This window comes from Talpa europaea (assembly GCF_964194135.1).
Source record: "Talpa europaea genome assembly, chromosome: 4".
Lineage (NCBI taxonomy): Eukaryota > Metazoa > Chordata > Mammalia > Eulipotyphla > Talpidae > Talpa > Talpa europaea.
The window spans coordinates 69,590,332-69,615,931 of NC_140070.1; the positions used below are offsets into that span (position 1 = coordinate 69,590,332).

Below are 25,600 nucleotides of genomic sequence, written 5' to 3' on the forward strand. Positions count from 1 at the left end.
AAGGTAGAGAGTGGAGAGTAGAGGGTTTTTACTATATTCCAGCTATTCTTGGAGTTACAAATATCAGTAGTTAAGCAGACAAGTGGTGAACACAGAAAACTGATAAGCATGAAAGCTTGAAATACTAATCTAAGACAATGAGACAAGCCACATTATAAAGCAGGCCATAATTAACAAAATGTCTTATGAAGATCATTATTAAAGATGTTGAAAGTACAGAATGGGAATTAGCACACCAGGGCTCCAGTCTTCTGTCATTTAATTGTGTCATGCTGTTGGATTAATAATGAGCCTGTTTCTCCACCTGTATAATGTCTTACCTAGTTCCTGAGTTTATTACAGGAAAGAGCCTAATGTGCAGGTCCTTCTATTATAACACAACTTCCTAAAAAAATTCACAAACCTAAAAACGATGAATTTTAAATATAAGAAGGGCCCGGCACTAAAAGCAAATGCAATTTTATGATTAAAACTTTATCTGAAATTGACATAATTTTAAAAATATGCTACTGCAGTCTAAAAGACCAATTAGATTTTTTTCCTGCAATAAATTAGTAAATTAGTAATTAGTAAATTAGGACTTTATGAGACAGAGAGAGAGAAAGAGAGGTCACAAGAGAAAGAGCGAGAGAGGAAGCAGTTTGATAAAAATATAAAAGGAGTGAAAAAGAGTTACAGCTTTTGAATTATGAGGACAGGGCAAAGTACACCAAGTGCATAGATGTGTGCCTCCAAGATTGAGTGTGTGGCTAACCCAAGTTAAAAATGGCTTTGCTGGCACCTCCCTAGTGGCACAAGGGGTTAAGACACAACCTATGAAGCTGTCCGCAGCCTCTGCAGCATGAGTTCGATCCCCGGCTGGCCAGGGAGCAACCCACATGGAGCAGCAGACCTCTCCTGACTCTCCTGCTGCTCCCCTCAGCAATGTATTTCACTCAGCCTGCCTGTTCTGTTCTCCACTCTGGTCTGGTGAATCCTATCACTGCCCACACCTCTGGCCTGTATCCCTATTCTTGTATGTATAAATAAATAAATATTTTTTTTAAAAAATGACTTTGCTGATGTAACAATATCCATGGTTCTTCCTATATTTCACTTGTGTAATATACATTTAGCTGCTGGTAGTTGGTGGATAAAACACTAATACAATGGCAAAAATCAAATCTGAACCAATGCATGACCTGCTTCCCTTATTTAGCAATATCTTTTCAGCTAACTCTCATTTTAGGAACATTTACAACAACAAAAACAACAACAAAAATTGTAAAGCATGATAGAAAAGTAGGCTGGAATTATTAGCTGAGTTTTATCTAGAATTATAAAAAAAGGCCCAATATAACTAAAACCATCAGAGTAATCTTCATCTATGAATTTTTCATGAAATCTTTGAAATCATGCAAAAGGTGGTGTGCTGAGTGGCACAAGCCAAAAAAACTGCTTGTGATTTGTTAATTCTAAACCAAGTGGTTGGGATGTATATTACAATAAAGCTGTCAGTTGCCACACCTCTGTTTACAAAAAAAGTCAATAGCAATATCAAGATAACCTTGGCATTTCCAGGAATTCATCATTTGGAATAGCTAAGGTTTCTAGAGATATTTTCTAATGTTTATGCACCGAATATTTTTTCATGTGATGGAAAACATTCCAAATTATGAGAAGAGTAAAAAATAATATATTACAAATGTAGTGACAGTAGTAATTCATTTTTGTCATGACCTCAGAAGTTAAGAAAGTTGGAAAAGCCCTTTCCACTCATTCTTTAATCTGCTCTGCCTTATCAACATCTAGGACACCTACTTCCCTTGGTTTTGGCTCCATATGTCTCAAAAAGTGGTTGCCAGGCTGTTGAGTAAAAGTCTACACACCTGAAGGGAATTGACTGGACTCTGGAGTACAGGGAATATGGAGGAAAAACATAAAAAGAGGGATGAGGCCGAATCAGCTTGAGGAAGAAGTGGGTAGAAATTCTTGCAGTTGTTGGAAAGAGATGGGATATTTTTTTTCTCACTCCCAAGAAGAGCATCACGACCCTTTGCTGCAGAGCATGCAGGGATATGACAGAGACACCGGGAAATGACCTCTAGCCATGAAGCTCTTGGCTTGACAAAAAGGCGCATCTCATTCACAGGTTTGACGCAGGGGTGGCAGATATGCTGCCTGCAGGGGTCCTTTGAGAACCTTGCATGTGAGTGACTTTGAGTACAAAAGAGCAACACTATTCCCGGGAACTAGCGCCACCCGGAGGAAGAGGAGACTTTTACACCAAGCGGAGGACCTAGAAAGAATTTTCTCTGATGGAGATCAAGGCAGGCTATATTTGGTTTAGCAAACAAAGTAAAAACTGACAGGTGATATATCTTGTGGTGTGGGACGATGTGAATATCTAACCCAAATGTAAAACACCTGTCCTTGGTTTCTTAAGCAGTGCATGAATTGATTTAACTTTGCCTATCCAGGAATTTATTTATATGTGCATATATTTGCCTTTACAAGACAATCTGACAGAACACTTTGTTATTAAAATTATTGGGTCTGGTTTTTATAGTTATTCCATTCTATCTTCATTTTTACTAAATGCCTCCCTTATTTCTGATCTTTTCTTACTATTCAGCCCTGGACTTACTTTCAGGCAATGAAGTTCACTAGAAATATAAATAACACTTTGGAATATTAAGCAGTAATTTTGAAAATATTTTACATGAGAAAAAGTTTATGATACACAGTTGAGTAAAAAAAAAAGCAGGAAATGTATTTATGTGTCATGATTTGAAAATGTAGCAGGTATAACTTGAACCATAAACAGGACTGAAGTGGACTTGAGATATTAATTAGCTTGTAATGGGCTGTGCTGGATTAAGATGCAGATTATCATAGAAGATAAAGACTGATTTTCTTTTTCTTTTAAAAAAACAACAACAACAACAGAAAGTTCCTTCAGGGATACTTTGATAGAAGGGACAAGGAAATGAGAGAATGACCTAGGGATTATCCACTATCTGGTAGTTGTACAGATAATTATGTACCAAGAGTGAAAAAAATTAATCAGAAATTGAAGTAGACGTGGAATTAGGTAGGAATGTTGAGGCTGGGAAACAATTTCAAAATATAAAGCTACACATGCATATCAGGTGAGACTAGATAGAAACACACCAAATGTTAACATAAATTGTTTCACAGTAATGGTGTTATGAGATATTCAATTTCCTTTTTTTTTTTTATTTCCACCTTGTCAACAATGGTAATGTGTTAATTTTATAATCATAAAATATTTTAGGTGTTTACAAGTGAGATTAACTTTGGTAAGCAAAAGGAAAAGCTCTATTTCCTAGATTAAGAAGATCCTATAAGGTATAGTTTTGAAAATTCTGACCCAACTTTTTTTTCTTTTTCTTTTGATTCTACTATGTTATTGTTTACAGGAGGGCTATTAGTGCTAGCTGATATATAAATTACATATGTGTTATATGAATTTGCTGGCTTTATGTATGGCTATACTGGATTATTTATGATTTTCCTTTTATTATCAAAAATGCTTAAAAATACAGATAGTAAATGACCTCCGGTCAATAATTTCTCACGAGTCATTCTTTTAGAATTCATACTGGAATACAACCTCTAATTTTGGCTTATCTCTGTTCTCTCATTGAGCTCATTGACATATTTGAAAGAGTAAGTAGATTTTAGAATGAGCATTACCAATAACCTCACAAACAGAATCTTAGTGAACTTAACATCCAAAAATTATGAACTGGGATTGTTTTTGTTGTGCGTTTTATGGGGAAAGTGAGAACAAAGGAGTAGACAAGCGGATTAACCCATTTCATTGTCCCTTAAGATTTCAGAAAATGAGTACAAAATAATAAGTCTTGTTATCTCTGAACCTCAGGGATGCTGTATAGGATTTTAATAAAGTATGATGAAAGTATTCTAGATTCCAAAGATGCTAATGAGCATCTAAACTGTATTTAAATATATTACAAACTAACTTGCTTCTCCCTTTCTATATTTAGAAATATTTTGAAGACCAGTAGCTATATTATTTTCTCTACAAAAAATATGTTTAAGGCTTTGAACTTTGTTCAAAGTTCGGTATGAAGAAGTAAACAGTAGCATTTTAATATTCAAGTCACTCCTCATAGAAAAAAAAAACTTTGAGAAATTGGGAGTGGAAAGATTCAGCATATTACTTTTGAGAAAACACTTTGATAATGTGTGAAAACTGGAAAGTTGTACATTAGATTTCTATGAAAATATTAGACATACATTTTGATGTAAGAATATTTTAAAAAATTAGACATTTCTGAGCAATTAAATTTGACAACCCTTTTATTAGATTTTTAATAAAGAAAATGGCTCAAAATATTTAAATTTACCTTCAAATAATATTTAAAAAGTAAATCTTTATTATCCTTATTCTATAATTTTTGGCTTATACCAAATGTTATTATGCTTATTTCAAGAATTTCTGAGAGCATCTTGAATGTATTGTGTTCACCACTGATTATAATTATAGTTGAACTTTTATAATGGGTAATTTACATAAAACAGTTATCAGGCATTGGTAGTTAATCAAAATAATGGTGATTCCAATAAGGCAAAGAATAGAGTTCTCTTCTTTTCATAACATAAATTAATAACTTGATGAAATTAATGAAAATTATCTTTCCCTTATATGACTTTCCAATAGGTTTAAAAATTACATCTTTAGTTAAAACTGCTTTCATAGTTCATAATTTTGGTGGATTTCCTCCTAAACTAAAGACTTTTCTTATTACATTTTAAGTTTCTCAATGGAAGAGGCTAAGTATTAATGCTTTTTGTCTTGCACATAACCTCATACACTGACATTACTGATAAATATATATTGATTTAAAAGATCATTTCAAAATAATATACAGTTTGGAGTGCTTCTTTACTATTTCTATTAAATATAGTTTTTTGAGTATTGTTTTATGGAACACTTACTAAGGAATTTTTCTCACTTTTGCTGTGTTTTATATTCTTCTTATATATGTATAACATATATATAACACATGTAATAAATGAGATATAAATATGTAAATAAATATGTATGTGATAAATATATATATCATATGTAATAAATGAGACTTTTTCCAGTTTCCTCAATGCAAGTTGCCATCTCAATGACCATAACTCAATTTTAAATGTAGATACTTTTACATGCACTTAATAAATATCTAATGCTTCTTATACTTTTATTTATTTTAGTATAGGCACTTTTTGCTTTTGCTTTATCAGAGAACCTTACTCAGTGGAAATTTATGAGTTTCCCCAATTAGACTCCTTCTCAAAGCTAATAATACAATACTATTTCACAGAAATATGTTTGGAAATGTAACGTGCTCACAAAAGTTTAAAAATAAAATTACCCCCAACACTACATTTTTTTTTGAGATATATTTGTGAAAATTGTTTTAAAGTTAGTTTTCAGTCTGATTTTTTAGTAAAAGTTTTATTACAAGATGGATATCCAGGAAGCAGATTCTGAGACGTAGATGAAGGTTAATATGCATCAGTAACAATAACGTGAAAAGGGGAGGAAGGAAGCAGGAGTGGGCGGAAGGAGAAACAGGGCATGCCACAGTCACATGCAAACTTCAGCAGATCTCATGGAAAGGTCAAAAAATGAGGTTATCCTGCAATCTAGTCTTTCATGCTCAGCAAGAAGCAATCATTGGATTTGGGCTGCCCTAAGAGAGGGACTTGGACAAGAGTCTGTCTTCAGCAGAGGAAGTTCCAGAAGGGAAATGACAAATGATGTTCTATAGTAGCAGCTCCCCTAGCCCTTGGAGTAAAAGTCTTCCCTTCCTAATTGGAGGGTCCGGAGGGCATATCACTGCCTTGCCTGTACCACTCTCCCACCAGCAGCATTATGGTGTGTTCACTGAGCCTACATCAGCTGTTTCCAGCTGAAGCACATTCAGAGATCAACTCACAAAATCATTGAGCAGATGCTGCTTTCTTTGCCTACCTCTTTGCTTCCTTGACATTTTCACTTTCTTTGCATATTTAGTAGAACAACCAGGGACGTCCTTTGTTTTTTGAACTTTCATGTTTTACAAATCAACATGAAGATTGCAGATAGATTTAGCTGGCAAGGCATCTGTTTATATTGTTCTCTATGTGTAGCTCCTCTAAAACTATTTGGCAGACCGCAATATAGTTTTTCTTTTGACCTTGTTTAATTTGAATGGACACTTTTAATTAGAGCCTGCAAAATTTCTAAATGTGCCATATGGTTTGCATAAATGATTTAGAATATATGGAAGGATAATTATTGTCTGTGGAATAGCTAAAACAATATTCAACTAGCCAAACTATCAAATGTAGTTCAGTTGTAAAACACAGACTGAAGGAATATTAATGTTTTGAATTACATGTAGTGATTCTTTTCTGAATTTTTTATTTTCTATAGAATTTGTGAGTAAAATCTGAATAAAAGTCATAGTAAAGTCATCCTACCCAAAACACTTGTATGTTTTATGGTGAATTGATATAACTTTATCATATATTTGTAGAAGTTATTCGGGAATACAGTAAACCTCAAAAAAAAAAAAACCTGTTTTTCTGTGATTATGTTAAAATTTGAAAAATCTTGCCTCCTTCATTAAATTCAGATTTTCAAATGTATCAATAGACCTTTCTTATAGTCTATCTTATGTTACTAAAGAAGTTAGAAGAAACCCTAGGAAAGGCACAGTTGTAACTATAGGAACGTAAAGAATATGCAATATAGTCACTGTCAGATGCCATTGGTGATTTCAGCAATCAGTTTTAGAAAATAATGCACGTAATTTAAAAACCAGAGAACTGATAAATTCTCACTTTGATATGTAAAAACAATAAAGAGAAAGCAAAACTCTCTTTACTACCACTTTACACACTGGGGTTTATTCTTAGTGGTGTCTTTCCAAGTGTTCACAAAATATATACATACATGCATAAACATGTTTTGTATACATTTATAGAGCCTAACATACATAAATTGTATATTCTTATGTATGTCTTTCCTTCTCTTTCTCTGTGTATGTCTAAGCATTATGATACAGACATATTCTCATGCTAACATATTTAGATAGAAGTTATTATATTTTTATAGTTTGAAATGCATTTTATTTTATTTTTTATTTCTTTACATCATTGTTCAAGTATTTTAACGTTTTTACATAGTATCCTAAAAGGTGAATGTAGCATCTTTTACTTAACTGTTTAAAAATATGTAAATAAATGTTCTTTGAAGATATCTTTATTTGTTTTATTGCATTTCATCATTCTGTTAAGCAGGTAGATCATTAGGATTATTTTATTTGTTCCCTTTTAATATTTAAGTTATAACATTTTCTTCATTTTTGATGCTTAGATTTTGCAAAACATTAAATATTGCATTCCTATGTAGATATTTCTTAAGATTAGGAAATTGTTAAAGAAATCATCCATCGTAGACTTTATTTCTGTTCCTTTTCTCCTTAAAACACTTTTTCTTTCTCTAAAAAAAAAAAAAGAAATCATCCATCATGTATTTTTAGATATTTTTAAATCATTCTCTTATAAGTTCATTTTCGTTGAATCAACCTATACTGTGCTTTTCTTTTTTTCTGAGAATACAAATTTCTCTACAACATTATGTATATGTAATAACAAATGCCAGGTTCTTCATAAAGTATACCTTGAAATAAATTTTGCATTTCCCATTTTAAGACAGGTATTATAAAACCTGACCTACTACAATTTCTCCAATTTCTAATCAATGTCCATTCAACCAGAGGACTAACTCCTTCATAAGCTAAAATAGAGTGCCTTCTTATAGCTGATAATTTATGGTGCAGCCTCTTGAGCATCAAGTGCAAATTTCAGGAGAATCTATCCCTAGACAAATTCAGCCCTATCAGCTTGAATCCAGACAGCTTTTGCTTTCCTTTGAATGTTATCAGCCTGAACTTTTCCATCTCTTTCATTTATGCTACCTTTGTGAATCCACAATATTGTGTTCAGAGCACCAGTGAAGAAAAGCATAGGGGCCAGAACAAGTTTTCTATACTGAAGCACTTCAGCGCCACAGATTTCTTTTCCTTGTTTAGTTCTCACTGAGAACTTCATCTATGTCCCGTTTGCCTGGAGTCAGAAACTCTTAAAGGATAAACCTGGAAATGTATTTTCCTTACACTGTAGTGTTAGGTGCTAACAGAGTTTTCTCTTTTGATCAGATCCATTCTCTAAAATGAGTCACTTAACCTCAGTCCATTCTGTAACATGTGTAGGGATATTTCTAACATTGGTCATCTGTATTCTTGGCATGACTAGCTCTTTTGGATTGATGGTCCATTTCTTTTTTTTTTTAAGATTTATTTATTTATGCATACGAGAACTGGGGTACAGGCCAGAGGTGTGGGGGGTGAGATCATTCAGAAGAGACAGAGCAGGGAACAGAACAGGCAGACTGACTGAAATACACGGCTGAGGGGAGCAGTGGCTGAGACAGGAGAGGTCTGCTGTGCCATGTGGGTAGCTCCCTGGCTGGGATATCGAACTCAGGCCGCAGCAGCAATAGCATGATAGCACTGAGACTTTAACCTCAGAGCAACCAGAGAGGCCCAATGATGCTTCTCTTGATAAGTGAACTGCAGTATTAGAATTATTTTATATTAAGTAAGTTATCTTGTGTCTATGTGAGCAATCAGGTTATTTATATGTATATTATCATCCATTTAATTAATCTTTAATTTATCTTTAGACCACATAAAAATGATCAGGCATTTAATAAAAGAGAATACAAAAGTGTTTACAAATATCTGTAAGGCATGGTTAAGTGTTCATAAGAGAGAGAGGGACAGGAAAAAAAAAAAGCTACAGAGGTTTTCCTGGGTGCTAAATAATTTCCAATTGGAGTGACCAAGGAAATATTAGAAGATAAGGAATTTTAGCTGGTACCTGAAAGATAGTAGACTGTAAGCCTGTAGAAAGTAAGATTACTTCTAGTATGATATTAGAATGAGCCAAGACACAGGCTACAATAATGAGTGTCAAACTTTGGTAGGGTTTTGAGGGGATAAAGCAAAGTAATGAGATAAAAGTTTAGAAAGAAATGTCGTAACTAGAGAAGAGATGGAGTCAGATGTGGAGACTTTGCACTCCAACTTGGAGGAACATACTGAAAATTTTGGAAATTACCAATGCACTAAAATTTTTCAGCAAATAACCAGTAACTGTGAGATGTCAAAGAATCAATTTTTTCCATATAGGAGATAATTGGTTTATAAGTTATAGCACAATTATGGTTCTGCCAATACATCTAATTTAAATAACTGAACTGAACATGCCACATTTAAATCTGTATTTGATTTACCCCACTAATTTTGATATTCCTGAAGGAACTCTTCTGAAACAAAAGTGGATCACAAACAAATCTTCTTTAGGGAAAAGGAAACATTTTTCATGGAGAATTTTGGTCTCTACCCAAAATAATTCCCTGCTTACAAACAGGAAATTGAATATTTCAACTTAGGTATGTTTGCTCGCTTCTATTAAACTCCCATTTGGTGAGTGATAAGGTGGAAGACATAAAACTGCCCACAAACTGGGACAAAGTAGCAATGGAAGTGAGACAGACTCATTAAAGTGATAGGGCTGGAAAGGGCTGGAAAGTAACAAGGTAGGAAAGAGAACTGAAAGTGAACTGGAGGTTGTCAATACTACGGACATCTACACAAAGGTCTAAACTATGAGGACCATGTCCGTTGAGCATCTCTGTTAACTTTTGACCAGGTAGGTTAGCAGTATTGTGGGTAAGATGGTAAACTTCCAGAGTAGGAGGTGAGAATAAGGGAAAGACAGTATTTGTAGGACCCTGCCTTTGACATTGGAGGAATAGCAGAATGGCAGGTAGAAGCAGTGGAAAATGGGAGACACAGGGAAGGGCAAGAGAGAAAGGAAGAGTTAAGCTGATGGGAATAATTAATGGAAGCCTCAAGGAAGGATGGAAGTGGACTTAGATAAAGGGCATGAAATAAGGCAATTTATTTTGGAGCCCATAAGAATAAGAGAAAGAGAAGTGGAAATAGTAGGGTTTTATGATAGAAAGATGAATAACTAAAGTCAAAAGACTTATAGTTCAGTTCATGCATACTTCAGCAATGCATGCCTTAGCTAGAGACAGGGAAAACTATTTCTCTTCCCTACCATCTTATGACTCTACACACAAAGGATAGATGAACAACCAAGGAATGGCAATCTCTGTGCTTGAATTCACCCCTTAGGCTGTTGAACCCCTCAGGATGTTTGCACGAGACTCACACCTGCAAAGTTGCCCCCAAGTGCTCTGTGGTACTACAAGCCTGGAGTGGAACCAGGTGGTGCTATAACCTGCGCTTCCCCCAAACCCTTTCTCCCAACGTGTGATAAGAACCCCACAGACAGACTGATAGGAGCTCCAGAGAGTAGCAGTGGTCACTGGGTAGAGGTATGGAGGGGGATGCTGGCCAGTTGGAATAAAGGGGAGCAAAAAACCTGCTCAGATTAGAGGCAAGTTTCTAAGACATGGAAAGATGTGTGAGCTGAAGCTCCTCACCCTGTTCGTGCGCCATTGCGTTGTCCTATTTGACTTCACTTACAAAATACATATATGAACAGAAAACTCCTGGGCATTCCAAATGGGAGCACAGATCATTAAACTTTAAACACAGGTATTTTTTAACACAGGGCCCTTTTCCATTGGTGAGAGCATGCCCATGAACCTGATTCTGTTTATATTTATGTATATTTTTGTTTGTCATGTAAAAAAGCTTAGAATGGTCATTGTAGGATTGAATAGGGAATCAACAAAAGACAAATGAGTTTTTTTTTTTTTTTAATAATGCCACATTTAGGTGGTGTCTTTAAAATAGAAGAAGGTAAGGTCACATTCTGGTTTTTCGGACCATATCATATGCATTTTTGTCTTAATGTGCTTTCTTATCCATAAAATAATTGAATGAGTGTTTGGATTACAATGATATTATTGTGAATATATTGATATTGTACATTAAAATATTTTCTTCAACCTAAAAGCTTAATATGTTACAACATTTACATGGGCCTCTAAAAGTATTACAGGTCCTATGTGCTGTGTCTAATGGATAAGTCGGCTTTGGTGGATGGTGGGTGTCTTTCAAGTAGATGTGGGATGGGGTCAGGGGAAAGAGCTCTGGAGAGCCACTATGGTGCCCTGTGTGAAGAGACATATGGGAGGTCTTGAAGTAATGATGAATTATTAGATGAACGTCTGTACCATTGTGAATGGAGAAGGAAGTAGTCACGAGGAATGGAATAATAAATAAGTGAAAGTTTGGAGTCATAGTAGGAAATAGTCTAGGTCTTATGGTTTTGAACTTCAAAAAAGATTCAATATTTTGGTTTAGAGGTAAAAATCAATTATTCCATTTTACTTTTGTTTAATTTTATTCATTTGTTTTGCTGTATATACAATATAATGTAATAAGTCATCAATAAGTAATAACTAAGAAATAAATACTGGGGGAAAATCCTATTAGATGAATTATAAATTATTAAGGAGAGATTCCTAAATTATATTTTCCTGTTCCTGTTTACTTGTCTGCAATTAACAAAATAAATGAAAAAAGAAATGTTATTTTGTTTCAGATGGGCTTTTAAATATAATCAGTTAAATTTTTGTGAATAGTAACCTCAGGTTTTGAACTCAGCTCTTTTATACTTAATGTGCAAGTGCTAAAGTTTCTGAGAAAATTTTAAGCATTATAGCATCATGTTATATATAAGCTATTTTTTCATGATAAGCATCATATTTAATTACAGTTTAAGCAACGACAGTAAGAAGGGATACATTTGTTTTAATGGGTTTCTTATTAAATGTTTAAAACCTGGAATATATGAGGTTAAAACCTGAATATTTGATCATTCTTAAAAATTTTGTGTAGCTATTGGCAAGGAGAAAAAAGTATAAAAATATTTATATTTTCAGTGTGATACTTTATGGTAAATAGTTCCTGTTAATGATAAACATCAGACAAGGATAGTTGCAGAGAAAGAACAGAAGGATGTAATTTAATAATAGGTAAAGAACATAAGCAGATATTTTGCAAAAAAAAGGAGTATAACTTATAAACAAACATAAAAATTTACTCTAGAATGTAATAGAGTAAAATGTACTAAAATAAAATACCAAAATGTTGCTCTGTTTTATTTATTTAGAACGTTCTGTTTTAAATAGCTTTCTTTTAAGAAAAATATATAATTACTGACTTTTTCCCCGCTGAATGTTTTGTAATGTAGTTACATTACTAAATACAAAAGAACAAGGGGGAGGAGAAGAAAAAGTAGGAGGAGAAAGAAGGCATAAAAAGTATAAAATATTTAAGTCTCTACAATTGAAAGTATTTAATCAGAGTCTGAATAACCATTTGTTAAAAATGTTGAAGAAGAGACTCCTACAGTGTGTAGGAGTTTGGACTACTTAGTCTTTTAAGTGCCTTTCAAATTCTACAATTGGATAAGTCAGTTATTCCTAGCATATTAATATAACTTTTTACTAGAAAAGAAATACAGGTGACATTAGAAGTGACACACAATTAAACTGTATTCAAAAAAATATAAAGCAAACCCAAGCTTTTGTAATATAAATAAAGAGCAACTTTTAGAACCCTACAGAAAAGGTAGTACTAGTAGCTAGAGCAGAAGTCCCTGGTGAGATTTTGTTTCCTCTGAACTGGGTCATGTGCCCTTCCTTCATGAAGTTATTGTGACGTGAGAGATGGAGTTCTGGAGTTGTCCCAGCCATGGTCCTGTGCCTGCCTGTGTTTGGTGGTGGTCATGGGGCAGTCAGGGGGCAACAGCACCCAGTCTACCCATATCCACCAGAGGAGCTTGATATGCAGGAAAACAAAAGGAGGAAAAAATGTTCTGTGAAGATAAATAATTACTAGAACTGTCCAAAGTCATCAATTCATCATTATGACAGTTTCTATTAATTTCCCATGTGCGATAGAAATTGTGGAATTTCTGATGTCATAAAAGACCCAGCTAATTTGACCACTTAAGCCGAGATGTGGAGAGGAAGCCAACCCAAAGGGAGAGCGTTAATCAGAGATAATGGAAAGGAAAGAGATTTGTTTCTGTGTTCCTTTTCTGAATCTAATTTTCCAACTTCAGGATCCTCATCTTGCCCTCCCAGCTGCCCAGGGGTCTAGAGCTGTCAAGGCCACTTGTCATTCACACTCTTAGTTTCTCTACTAGCTATTCTAATTTGTCTATCTGCTTCTTTCTCTCCCATAAGAGATCATATTCTTTCCTTAATTTCTTGTTATTTTTTTCTGATATGTCTTTCTGATACGTTTTCTGATATTTCTCTCTCTCTCTCTCTCTCTCTCTCTCTCTCTCTCTCTCTCTCTCTCTCATCTGATAGAACTCCAGTGTGTATTCTCTCCTGTATACCAACATCTGTGAAAAGATTCACCTTTCAAGCAGGGTCCTTTATAATATCTAGAGCATAAGTGTCCCTTTTCCATTTAATACCCTTAGAGCTTATATTCTTATATTCAACTGTCTTAAAAGGAGCTTTGGATGATTCCTAGATCAAGTCAGCTATCTCAGTCAAGAAAGCAGTCAGACAATCATTTATAAACTTCCTTTGATTTCCAATCCCTAGATTGGCCCTCACATCTCATACCCTCTTCCTCTTCTCTGATGTCTACATTCACCATTCACAAAGAAAATACGGCTGTACCATCCAAATGCTAGAGCTATGTTGGGCCTGGAGGAAAAGAGGAAAAACAGAACCAATCACTGTCCAAAATATTAAATTCTCTTAAAGGATCATAACATTCATTTTCCTTGGGAGTGAACTATGAGTTGGGTTCAAGATTTCCTTTTCTCTAACCCAGTGGCCAGGGTGAAAGCCTATTTGGTGTTGGAAACAACACCATAAACTGTCAGCCAATAGAGATTTGTCTCTTCTTTAATAACTGGAAGAAAACCAATGTATTGGAGTTGTAGGTTGAATTGGATGGGTGTAGAGGAAATTAGCTGAACAAGGGCAACTATTAAAATTTTTGCTCAAGATCAGGTTTATTGGCTCAACCACCTCCTTCCTTTGCAATTGATAACTAATTCTATGAAGTACAAAAGCAATTTTCCACATAATTAAGTATATAACAAATTAATGTTTGTATTAATCTTTATGTATCAACTTTATTTGCATTGCTTGCTGTTCCCTCTCTGTGATGACAATATTATATAATAATATACCAGAAACTTGTCACACTGTGGTCTTCAAGGATGATATTGGGTCATGTTAAAAATGAGGGAGCAATATAATAGACCCATTAAAGCATGACTTTTTCAAATCTGCTTTGATTAAGGAAGAAAGAATAAGTTATTCTGGGCTTAGAATTTTTTTCTAAAGAAAAAGACATCCCTAGAGGCAAACTTGCAATCCACATTCTGCACTGTAGTAGAGAGACCTTATAATTTGCAAGTCTACCAGATTGTTTCAGTTCCCATTTCATTTGATTTTGTCAGCATTAATATTATTCATTCCCTTTTCAAAAGTCTCCTCTTTTTGTGTGCTAAGCTTCTGCACTGTTCTGCTCCATTCTGCCTTCCCTCACACCTCTTTCACAGACAATTTTGCTAAAGTCTCTTCCTCAGGAAACTCAGTTATTCATTTGTTTTTGACATTTTAACAAGTACTATGTGCACATAATATGAGCCAGGCATTGAATGAGGTACTGAAATCACAGTAATAGGCAAAACATATACTATCTCTATCTTTTAAAAATATATATTTTTATATTCCCCATACAATTGCAACCCCCTTATTTTGACCCCAATCCCTCTTTTCCCTGCTGCCCCACCCCCATTGTGTGTCTCTGGTTTATAGTTGTTTGTTGATTTTGATTTTTTCTTTCTTATAGTTATTCTTTTTTCTGGTCCCTTATTTAGGTTTTCTAGATTCCTGCTATGAGTGAGAGCATCGGTATTTTTCTTTATCTTTCTGGCTTATTTCGCTGAGCATGATCCCTTCCAGCTCCATCCATGTTGCTGCAAATTGCATGTGTTTATCTTTTTTGAATGCTGAGTAATATTCCATGGTGTATATGTACCACATCTCCTTAATCCAGTCATCTGTTTCTGGGCATTTGGGCTGTTTCCAAAGCTTAGCCATTGTAAATAGTGCTGCTATAAACATAGGGGTGCAGGTGCTCTTTGGAATTAATATTTCTATGTCCTTTGGGTAAATACCTAGGAGTGGAATTGCTGGATCATATAGAAGCTCTATGTTTAGTAGGTTGAGGAATCTCCACACAGCTTTCCATAGTAGTTGGACTAGTTTGCACTCCCGCCAGCAGTGCAGGAGAGTTCCTATCTTAAGGGAGCTAACATAGTAAAAATCAACAATTCCCTGGGTTGGGTATCTGTGTGCTGGCTGGTCTTTAAAATAAAAGACCCAAGTATATCTTTTCCTTCTTCCTCTCTGATCTAACACAAAGGATTAGATTTTCAAGTCAGACTCAGGCAGATAAGACATCTACACATGGCTAATAATTCCCAAACTACAAGGACCAACAGACACAGGTGAAATAAGGAGAAGACAGAAACATGCTCTGTAACTCCTCAGGTCCTTCCACTTAGCAGTAGACTTGCTCTCTCCCACCCAGAGTAATACATGATTGTATGTGTGATTTTTATTCTCTACACTATTGAGAACTGTGCAAGATCTAGGATCTCATCCTACTTTTACACTAACAAATTATACTGTTACTGTTTGATGGATGCTGAAAGAAGACATGAGGCTCCTGGGTCAGAAAAAAAAAAATGGGACTTTGTTACTCATGGCAAAATTGTAACTAGAGCTTCATTTGTATCAGATCCTCATGTTCCCTCCAGTCCCACAGCAATGATACCAATGGCTCCTTATGCAGGACTATGCTCGAGACACATTGAGTTTGGGAATATGCCACTTTTATACTTAGTGGAAACAAACCTCCTCTTTTTCATAGGAGAGATGTTAACCCATTTCTCTGTGCAATTATAGTCCTAAACTATAACCTGAATAAAGAATGAGAAGGGCCTTTCTTTTTAGCATATTCACAAGAAATGTATAGGAATGTTCAGGGCCACTGGAAGGTTATTTCTTCCAAAGCATACCCTCTCTTGGGATGCACTGATATGATTTGAGAATTGTGATAATTTCAGAATTCCATCTCTCACTTATATCTTTACATCGAGCCTCTCCATTGGCATCTTGTCATCAGTATTTAAATTACTATAATTCTCATCCACTTTCAAAACCATCTCCTTCAACCATACTCTTCTAACTACACTCTTTCCTTGCCAGTCAAGTTTATTATAATATATGTTTTGTTATTTTACACTCACACAGACATACATACACATGTTTTAATTCCCCGTTTCTCTCTTTCTCTGTCTCCCTATTCTTCAACCCAACTCACAGTAATCTAGGATCAATCTCAGCCCCACCATTGAAACACATTCCTGCTTTCTAAGTAGGTATAATCACAATACTTAGTTCACAGGGCTGTTTTGACTATTAAATATATTAATATATGTAAAGAGGCTCAGAGCAGTGAATAGCACATTATAATTGTTAGACATTTGTTCGGTGAATTGTTAGTATTGGCATCCTGTTCCTCATTAATGTCATCAATGAAATTCTTGTCACTAAATTCTATCGACAATTTACTATTTAACATCCTGTGTTGACCACATTTTTTCCCATCGCTTGGCTTTCGTGATAACGTGGTGGGTTTTCCTTCTACTTCTCTGTATATTTTGGTAGGTTTATTTGCCCTATATTAGCCTGTTTTAAGTGTTGATACACCTCAGGGTTCTCAATGAAACTACTTTCTCTTTTCAATCTACATGTTTTGGCTTGATCTTACCCACTCTTTTGGATATCTTTATCTCTTTTGGGATCTTTACCCACTCTCAAATACTATCTGGTGATGCCCAAAACTCTGTACCTCATCCATTTGCTTACTTAACAGATAATTATAGAGAATCTTCTATGTGCCAAACATTCAGATCACCATTGTGAGCCAGAACCAACAGGGTTCTTCCTGCTGGGGTAGGACTTAGCCATTAATGGGGAATACAGATATCAAACAAATAATCACACATATGAACTTACAGTTACAGATGAGCAAATTTCTCTGAAGGAAAGAAAGGTAGTCCTAAAAAACATGACACATAAACTGCCATTGAAAAGTACACTGTCCTTGAAATAGCACTGTCTTGGTAGACATCTACCAGATGTGTATTAACTCTTGTAAATAATGGAGGGGAGGAAAAATAAGTCAATAGTCTTCAAAAAACTTAAAGATCAGTGTTTTTAAAATATAATAAAATAAATATATCAGTAAGACTGAATTCAAGGTAAAGGTAGAGACCAGACCACGTGGGAAACTACAGAACATGGTGGTGTTCAGCCTAATCTTAGAGCAGTGCGATTGGCAGGTGTAAGACTGTGACAGGAGTAAACAAGTGAGTGGTGATCAAATTTTTGTTCTGAAATCATCCTATGGTGCATAATGAAGATATTGGAGGGCTCAATAGTAGAAATGGAAGGCAGGTAAATAAGCTATCACAACTATTGCAGCTAGGAAATTCATATGTAAATGTTGTCAGTGGCGATAAGATGCTTTAGGAGATAAGTTTGATACAGTAAAATTTTGCATTATATCATGTATGGGTAAAGGGGAGGAAAGTGTCAAGGATGACTCCTAAGTTTGAAGCTGGTAGAGACAGATTGATAGTAGCTTAAAAACCTGTCCATAGTTTTCTCCTGACTTTAGTCCACAAACCCATGTGTCGCCTACATATCCCAGGTTCATAACTCACTTGCCCATGAACTCATTTTTGTCCCTAATTGAACTATTCTAGTATCAAATGTTCCTTATCCTATGCTGTTTCTATGAATACCAAAACCATTCATTCAATTGCTTGAGACATTACCCTTAATTCTTTCTTCACCACCACATTCAATTAATAACCAAGTCATATTGATTTTCTCTCCTTAATATCTTTTATAGCTTCCCACATCTCTCTAATTACACTGCAACTAGTTTGTAAAGTCCTCATGATCTTTGATCTAGATTTTGGCAATAATTACTATTTGTCTTCTCTGCCCCACTTCTTCCACCCTGTTAATCTATTCTTTATCTTGCTTTCATCCATTTTCTATGAAGTAAAGTCATATGTCTTTTTTTTTCTTTTTTTAAAAAAATTATTTATTTATGCATACAAGAACCTGGGTCAGGCTAGATACATGGGAGGGTGAATGAATTCACCAGGACAGAGTGGGGAACAGAACAGGCTGGCTGACGAAATACACTGCTGAGGGGAGCAGTGGGCGAGACAGGAGAGGTCTGCTGTGCCATGTGGGCATCTCTGCGGCCAGCAGGGATCGAACCTGCACTGCAGAAGCTGTGGACAGCTTCACGGTGCTGCGCTCAACCACCTGCACCACCAAGGAGGCCTCCAAAAGCCATATTTCTTATGTGAGAGCTCTTCATGATCAGATTCCAGCCACATATATAACATAATCTTATTTCACTTTTGATACTTATTCTATACAGAATAAGCAACTTACATTTTCTATGAAAACATAATCTATTCTCAGCACAAGGTAACAAGTCATTTTTATAAACAATTTTTTAAAAGATTTATTTATTTATGCATACAAGAACTGGGGTACAGAGTAGAGGTTCGGGCGATGAGAGGATTCACCAGAGACAAAGTGAGGAACAGAACAGGCAGATCAATGGAAATACACTGTTGAGGGGAGCAGTGGGCGAGTCAGGAGAGGTCTGCTGCACCATGCACCATGTGTGCCGCTCCCTGGCCGGAGATGGAACTCATGCTGCAGTGGCTGTGGACAGCTTCATAGGTTGTGCCATAACCCCTTGTGCCACCAGGGAGGCCCCATTTTTATAAACATTTTAAGTGTTTTAATTATTGAGTTAATATTGGTTTACAACACTCTTTGTATATGTCTTTTGGCTTTTGTTTCTTCCTAGTGTTGTCGTTCTTTTATAAATGCACTATAATCATCCTGTTTTCCCCTTTGTGAAATAATAGTATCGGCAAAGTTGCCAACATGCATTTATTTCCTACTCACTTGGATCTCATGCTATGAGTTTGTAACTACCAAGAAAAGAACTAAAGGAGAAAGTAGAAACTAGAGATTTGGGGGGAAAGCTTACTTGCAAGGAGATTCTAGGAAAAACCACATAAGAAGGCATATTCAACCTCTGACATTACCAGATGTACCAACATTGTAGACAAGCAGTTTGATAAACCCTGAATATTTGCAATTAGGATGGACCAAAATTTTTATAAGTCTCAAAATTCATCTGCATATTTATGGAATGTAATCATTCCAATAAATGCTGTAAGAGAACATTATAATTCTTGATGAAACAGAGATTAAAGAATTTTACTGATTAGAGGACAATAATTCTTCATGAAATGTAATTACTGAGTTTGATATGCATTTGGTGACTTTCTTTTGCACACCACCAATACACTATGAATGTAGCTATTAGAATGATTTAATTTACAAGCAATATAATCATATGACTCAAAATGCTTAAATTGCAAAAGGAATTATTGGATCATTTACCTGAGAAGTTCAGAGATGGGGAGAACTTCAGGTATAGTTCAATCAAGTCTCATACTTCTGTTCTCTGCGATTCTTTCAGCTCTGTCATATAATTTGCTTTTATCTTTACTAAAGTTTCATTCATGGGAGGAAAATGACATCTATAAAATATCTCATGTCCACACATTACAATTTCTGGAACAAGAGCTTCTGCACATCAGATCTTACCTGAATTTGTTTATTTGTTCCCAAGAAAACCATATGCACATGAAAAGATTATATGAGCCAATCACTATGGGAAAAGGAAGTGAGATGAGCCAACTAGAATGTACCAGGAGTGGCATTCATCAGTCCCACACAAATTACATGACCTTTTTTTTAAAATGAAAGAGATAAAATTCCCTAAAGGAAACCTAGGTATTATTTAGTATGAGTGTACAGGAAAAATGGTTGTATCCTAAACAGGCAACCAGTGAATATTCACTACAGACCTAGTTCAAATTTGCTCATTAGCAAAATTAAAAGTTATTTTGGTCCTGGATGTTTAAAGTTAATTAAGAATGGTTGAAAGCAAACATCAAGGGAGAAAAGAAGGTGAGATGAGAGCCTAATTCTAAGAAGAATTGAATATGGGTGGTTAAGACCATTGAGTGCTGTGTATGATCTCAAATCACACGTTCATTCATTCAAAGAACATTTATGGATTATAGATTCTATGCCAGAAAATGTTTAATATAACAGGATCTTTACCTTAAAGAGTTTATTCAGTCATCCACTATGGAATTGCAAACAAAAAGTCAGCTACTTTAATACAATATGGTATATCAGAGCAAACACAGTTTGGTAAAATAGAGTGAAAATAAAGTGATATGGAAAATGCAGTGGAATCTCCACTACACCTTTTAATATTCCCTTCATATCCAACACTTTCTACAATACAATTTCCAATATAAAGCAACACATTTCCAATCAACAACTTTCTGAGAACTATGTATTAAAAGGCAAGTAGAAGAATAATTTATCTTACTCTGGTCACACACTCTAAGAAAAAATAATATGAAACAATTTCAGTTGTTTGGGAACAAAAGTGGATCATTATTGTCTCAGGGAGCTATTATGTGCAAAATACATTTTATAATAATATGAATTATGTTAAGTATTATATTCTGTGACCATCTGGGGAAATAGTATTGGGATAAATGCAGCAGAAATATTTAGAGAAAAGGACATTAAAAAGGAAAAATAGCAGGCAGAGTTGATTCTTTTTGACATTCTTTTATAGTATAAAAATCATGAAATCTTTGCTCTATATCACAGTGATAATGCTGAAAAAATTATAATCACTTTATCATTCTCGGCAGTATCCTGGAGCTCCAGTTTTAAGGGCAGGACTTTCTGTAAGCATCTAATACAAAGATATAATTCAGAATTTTTGAAGATATAGTTTCTTCACATATAAGTATGCTTGATAATAACATTTTAATGTAATATTGACATTTCTGGTTTTTAACTCTGTTGGGCAGAATCTAGATAGAAAAGAAAATTGCTTGTGACAACTTCAGCTTGAGAGTCTAATATCATGGCAATTTAACCTAGTTTTACCTTATATTAGAGCTATTCCATCGGAAAGATCTAAAGTACCCTTCGTGTTTTATAGAAACAAGTCATTTTTCATAACAAGTAATGCTGAAATTATCTTAAAATTATTGTTTTATTAAGTGAACATTGTGGGGAATACTGGTGATTAGTTTATTAAAGATGTTTTGATAAATAATAAATTTATGCACATATAAATGTAAAAATGTTTTAAATAAATACATGCATATATTTATTTTATAGATTGTCTATTTTACTCTATTGGTCAACAGTTGAGAAATCAAGCCACATCATAACATTTGTGACCTATGTTACATTAAGGGTTGAACAAGGGACTATTTATATTTTTGCTATTCAGAATATGATCCATTGGCCAGACACTCCAGATCACCCTGAATCTATTAGAAATGACAAATCTTGTTTCTCAGCCCCACATTTACTGAATTAGTCTGCATTTTAATAAGCTCTGGTGCTAGGTGATTACAGCATTAACTGACTACATCTCAAATAACTGGATCTAACTCTTAGCACACATATGGATGATTATAGAATGTTTGCTTCCCAGACCACCTAGACTCAAGGACATTTTCAAATCCTCACCAAGTAATTCAAATGTGCTGACAGATATGAAAACTGTGTATGATGCCCATACAATAAAAAATTCAATGTATTCTGGGGCCTCCCTGATGGTGCAGTGGTTGAACGCTGGGCTGCGAAGCTGCCCGCAACCTCTGCAGCGCCGGTTCAAACCCCAGCTGGCCGGCGAGGGTCCCACATGGCGCTCAGACCTCTCCTGCCATGCCCGCTGCTCCCCTCAGTAGTGTATTTCATAAGTCTGCCTGTTCTGTTCCCCGCTCTGCCTCTGGTGAATTCTCTCACCCTCCCGCACTTCTGACTGTACCCAGTGCTTGTATAAATAAATAAATCTTTTAAAAAAAATTCAGTGTATTCTGAAAGGGAAAAAAACAAAAAGGAAGTCAAACCAATTACTTTGTATTTGGCACAAATTTGTATTTGGTACTCTATAAATGATTGATTTTTTTAACTGATAAGTTTGCATACCTACTGTGTGAAGACAACCTATCATGTCTTAAACTATCCAGAATTATATTGCATTGTAAATTAGAAGAGGAAGACTTTGTTATCCAAATTAATTAAAAGAAAAGTCTATGCTTGTTTTTTGACTTTATTTTCTTTGTAACCTTATTCTCCAACCTCGTTTATCTAATACTGATTCTCACACACTGTATATTCAAACCATTACACCTTAAGGGTAGCACTTTCTTCTCCGTGTTCCCAATCACAGTTTTTAACTGAAAAATTCCCTCATGAGTCTAGCCCAATGAGATTTTCCTTCCCTGAGTTCAGTATTGCTCACTGCTTTAATTATGCACTCTCATTTCAGGAACCTATGTTGTTAGATTTATTATTTAATCAATAAAATTATTAGATCTTTAATCTCTACACATCATCTCAAGGGTTAACAACCTATTCCAAAATCTTGTGCTTGAATATGAAAAGAAAAAAAAAAATAAATCACAGCATAATACAGATGGCAGTCACTACTGTGTCACTTTATAGGTGAGGAGAATGAGTCTCAAAGAGGCAACTTTACAGACTAAGAAGTTTCAATACCAGGATAATTTCTTCAAGACTATATGACTCACAGTACAGACACGACTTGATTGTGCATGTGCATAGGTATATGTTTTTATTTTGTTGCATTACTTTAATAAACATTTTGGGGGCAATTAAGAATATAAACATAGGGCCTCCCTCATGGCACAAGGGCTTAAGTGCCACACTATGCAGCAATCCTCAGCTTCTGCAGCATGAGTTCAATCTTCAATCCCCAGCCAGCTAGGGAGCAACCCACATGGTGCAGCAGACCTCTCCTGATTCGCCCGCTGCTCCCCTCAGCAGTGTATTTCAGTCAATCTGCCTGTTCTGTTCCCCACTGTCTCTGGTGAGTCCTCTCACCCCCCACATCTCTGACCTATACCCCAGCTCTTGTATGCATAAATAAATAAATCTTAAAAAAAATATAAACCTGCCAAAACATATAAAAATGTGGCTCATTTTTAAAATCAAGGTCCATTCTTGTCTTTGGAAGAAATCCAAAGCTTTTTCTTCTTTGCACTAATTTGGTTTCTTTTCTCAGAAAAGTACTAAAGTTTGATGGGTAATTTCTTATTATACAAGTAATACATGAATAAATTTGTGATGTAAAAAATAGATATGGATAAAATCTCCTGTCCAACACTCCCCCACGACAACCAATCTAGATACCTTTCTTCCTCCTCAGAAATAATCCTTTTTCTCTCTGTTCATCCATTAAGATACATGTATTTAATATATATATGGTATATGATTGTAATTTTTGTTGATAGCAAGCATTGATACTTTATTATCTAAAACATATTACCTTTGGGTGTTAATGGTTTTATTTGGATACCTAAAATAAAAGAACAAGGAGGATATCTAATTGAGAAATTGACAAAATTAATAATCAGAAATTATTTCTCCAACATGAGGACTAATACTCAAAAGCTGGAAGATAAAATTTTAGCTAGCATAAATGTTAAATCCCTGCATAAAGTATAAGTAACAAATGGAGATTTCTGTTTGCCATGAGTCTGTAAAAAAGAGACTTAGAGGATTGTTTATTGCACTCAAATTTTAATTAAAATTCTAACACATTGAAACATCAGTAGTGCTTATCTCTAAAATAAGACTCTTTTAAAAAATATCAGAAATTACCCCAGAATATCTAATTTTAGAAATGAAATACTAAATTGTGTAAAATGTATATAACATTCAACTAATAAATTTAAAATGTGGATCTTATTTTGTAGCAAATATTCTGCATATATATTTTTTCTTTTTTAAAAAGTCAATGCCAAATTAAAGAAAACTCATTTGCTTTCCTCTGGATAAATCCTCTAGATTATATTACAGTACAAATCACTCACTAGAAATATAGTCAGTTTTAGTTAAAAAGATCGATGATGAGGGGCCTCCCCTGGTGGCGCAACGGTTGAGCGCTGGGCTGCGAAGCTACCCACAGGCTCTGCAGCGCCGGTTTGATCCCCGGCTGTTGGCAAGGGTCCCACATGGCGCGTGGACCTCTCCTGGCACCCGCTGCTGTACCCACCTCTCCTGTACCCTCAGCAGTGTGCTTCGGTCCTTCTGCCTGCTCTGCTCCCCGCTCTGGCTCTGGTGAATTCTCTCACCCTCCCGCGCTTCTTACTGTACCCAGTGCATGTATCAAACAAATAAATAAATAAATAAATAAATCTTGAAAAAAAAATATGTGATGAGATAGCACAATAGTATTCCTTCTGAAAGTTGATGTCAAGTAAGAATCTTACTCTGTGGATATAAGATCCTGCATTTTAGTGACCACTTATTCTCTGAGGGAATATCTGGGTTTGGAAGCATGGTAAGTCAGAGACATTCCCTGCACGGTACTCGTGCCTTCCCTTGCCAAGCTCCGTGTCTATCCCTGGTTTTTATTTTTATACCTGGCAAAAAACATATTTCAAGTAAAATAATTCTCCAAGCAAAACAATTTCAAAGCTGTTAATTTGCTGATTACCTTGAAAACTTACTCTATATGGATGTCTTCTTTTTCTGAGTTTGGAAAACTAAGTGCTGATTACAGAGAGTACAAAGAAGTACAAAGAGGTATTGAGTTATCACTCTTCTTTTTTTTTTTTTAAAGAGGCATGTATTTTTATTTATTTATGATTTGTTTGTTTGTTTGTTTTGTTTATACATGCACTGGGTACAGTAAGAAGCGCGGGAGGGTGAGAGATTTCACCAGAGCCAGAGCGGGGAGCAGAGCAGGCAGAAGGACCGAAGTACACTGCTGAGGGGAGCAGCGGGCAGCAGGAGAGGTCTGCGCGCCATGTGGGACCCTCTTTGGGTGGCCGGGGAGCAGCCGGGGATCAAACCGCGCTGCAGAGGCAGCGGGTAGCTTCGCAGTCCAGCGCTCAACCGCTGCGCCACCGGGGAGGCCCGAGTTATCACTCTTTTCTAATGGAAGAGGAATATTATATTCATTAATCATAACTGTGATCATAAGTGACCAACAGTCTTGATCTCCTTTCTGTTTTCTAAAGTTTAAGTAAACTCTCACATTAGCATGTTTATGTCAGTAACCAGAAGTCTGAGTGAAAAGAAAGAAATTGAATAAAGCAAATGTATTGATATAATTTTTTAAAGATTTATTTATTATTTATGCATACAAGTACTGCAGTACAGACCATAGTTGTGGGGGATGAGAGGATTCACCAGATACAGAGTGAGGAACAGAACATGCAGATTGACTGAAGTACCTTGCTG

General features: G+C 35.3%; 1 protein-coding gene across 1 annotated transcript in view; it reads left to right on the plus strand.

Moving 5' to 3' along the window:
• The window catches only part of LOC311170242 (EGF-like and EMI domain-containing protein 1), a gene marked incomplete at both ends in the record, with an annotated part of 629,838 nt that overhangs the window by 500,566 nt on the left and 103,672 nt on the right, over positions 1 to 25,600 (plus strand). The gene's annotated exons all lie outside the window — the stretch shown is intronic.